A 2,905-nucleotide genomic window follows, 5' to 3' on the forward strand; every position below is an offset into this window, starting at 1 on the left:
GTGCATAAAGGAAATGAATGCAACATGATTATAATAATTGGTCATTAGCGAATGTTGTAGTTTGTTAATAATTATGTATAACAGGATATTATAAAAATTAAGTTACAAAAATTTTATTGAACGTTTCTTACATACCGTTATACTGACTGGGCCGCAAAAATATTCATTGTGGGACACATGTGGCCCACAGGCCTCGAGTTTGACATGCTTGATTTAGAACAATGCCTGGCATACAGTGATATTTGTGTCAGCTAGTATTTTTACTTACTGTTGACTTAGTGGTAAGATCCTTTGGTCTCGGTCAAAATTTTATTAACCATTAAACAGTTAAACTGACACTTCACTTAATCCAGGTGTCAAAGTAAAGATTTTCACATAAATTCCCAGGTAACTGAAACTCATCACTTTAAAATCATCACTTTAGAGAGCAAGGGAGAGGGAGATAGAAACATTGATGAAAGAGAAACATCATCAATTGGCTGCATTCTGCATACCCCCTACTGGGGACTAAGCCCGAAACCAGGCATGTGCCCTGACCAGGAATTGAACCATGTGACCTCTTGGTTCCTGGGTCGACACTCTACTGCTGAGCCACACGGGCTGGGCAAAAATATTTTTAGAAAGGAAGAAAGGGGGAGAAACATTGACGGGATGAGAGCAGAACATCCATGGGCTATCTCCTTAGTACATGGAATGACGCCCAATCGAGCAATACTGCCAGGGCTAAAACACCACTTTTTTTTTTTTAAATATATTTTATTGATTTTTTACAGAGAGGAAGGGAGAGAAATAGTAGAGAGATAGAGAGCTAGAAACATCGATGAGAGAGAAACATTGATCAGCTGCCTCCTGCACATCTCCCACCGGGGATGTGCCCGCAACCCAGGCACACGCCCTTGACCGGAATCGAACCCGGGACCCCCGAGTCCGCAGGCCGACGCTCCATCCACTGAGCCAAACCGGTCAGGGCTAAAACACCACTTTTTGAAAAGTTATCACACATTTATCTGTTCTCTTAGCAGATTATCAAGTAATTTAAACTTTTTCTTTGACATTTGAGCTATTAAATCTTTGTATCATATTGCAAAGCTAAATGCTTAAATGTTACTGAAGTAGATATATAGGTTGTCCCCCCGCAAATGCATATACCCTTTAGAGCTGATAGCTCAATTGCTGTTTCTTTTCAGCTTTAACCCATTGGAATTAATCATTATTCAAAATGTGTATTTTTTGGGACACCCTATATCAGAGGTGGGCAACCCCTGGCACGCGTGCCAAATATGGCACGCCAGTAACTTTTGCTGGCACTCGAAACCCTCTCTTATAATCTTCCATTTACAATTTTTTTCTTAATATCGACTTTTTTATTTTTCAGATAAATTCAGTGTAGGTGCATCTTAGATAAATAAATAATTTTACATAACAAGTTATCTTAAAGACCATAGACATGGATTGATGAGAGAGGGGGAGAGCAATTTCTATGCCTCTGCCTTAACTCTCCCTGCCTTCCTAGATCCGACCAGTGTTTTGGTTTCATCCACATACGCTTGTGAATCTTTGTTCTCAGTGATGAATTTTGTTAAGTCTCATAATAGGAGTAGCCTGACGGATGAAAGTAGTAGCTTGTGCATATCTCTGAAGGTCACGAAATATAAACCTGATGTAAAATCTCTGTCATCAGTGATGCAGCAGCAAGTCCCACTGATAATATCAAACGGAGTCATAAGGTTTTCTGTCGGACTATCAGCGTATATGTATACATTAAAAAATGTATTTTTCATCATCATATACTGTGTTTTTGTCACTCGAATGAATTTTATTATTTCTTCAAGGTTCTTCGCATACGTACACCTTAAGAGATATCAAGTAGGCGTAACGTTCTCAAAAAATTAGGGTTGGCACGCAGAATTTTGAGTCAGAGATTTTGCTGGTTTTGGCACGCACTCACAAAAAGGTTGCCCACCCCTGCCCTATATAGGGCCATTACTCCATTATGTTCATTTGTGAACTTTTTATTTTTCTAACTCCTTTGCTGTCAATGTTTGCCCTCAGCAATCTCTTGTCCTCTTCTGAAATCAGATTACCTGCTAAATTTATAAGTAATACTGTGTGAAATAAAAGTAAATAAACTTGACTAGCTTGGGATGAGATGGGCCTTAACAGGCTTTTTTTAATGGGTTCACTTTTTTTTTTTTAATATATTTTATTGATTTTTTACAGAGAGGAAGGGAGAGAGATAGAGAGCTAGAGACATCGATGAGAGAGAAACATCGATCAGCTGCCTCCTGCACATCTCCCATTGGGGATGTGCCCGCAACCCAGGTACATGCCCCCGACCGGAATCGAACCCGGGACCCCTCAGTCCGCAGGCCGACGCTCTATCCACTGAGCCAAACCGGTTTCGGCACTTTTTTTTTTTTTAATGTTTTTATTATTTCAGAGAGGAAGGGAGAGGGAGAGATAGAAACATGTGCCCTGATTAGGAATGAAACCAGCAACCGAACTCCTGATGCATGGGTGGAAGATCAACCAATGGGCAACAGTCTTTCTGAACGAATATCATCTAGAGTTCTACTTCACATTTCTTGATTCCCAGATATCAGGTAATATTTCATGTAAAATACAAGTTACTTTACATGGGACAATAGGAACCACAAAAAACTAATCTGATTTCTTACCTGAAGTTAATTCCAAATGACTGACCCCATAATTTATGGCTGAAAACCATTTCAATTTTATCTTAAGGTAAAAATTGCATTTTCCAACTCTTTACTTTATTGCCATTCCACTATGATCATGCTCCATTATTATTCCAGTACTCTGGTAATTGGTAGAATGTTTTCTACCTCTACCACATTTCTTTTTTAAAAATATATTTATTTATTTATTTATTTTTAAATATATG

The sequence above is a fragment of the Myotis brandtii genome, unplaced genomic scaffold (genome assembly GCF_000412655.1).
Source record: "Myotis brandtii unplaced genomic scaffold, ASM41265v1 scaffold364, whole genome shotgun sequence".
Classification (NCBI taxonomy): domain Eukaryota; kingdom Metazoa; phylum Chordata; class Mammalia; order Chiroptera; family Vespertilionidae; genus Myotis; species Myotis brandtii.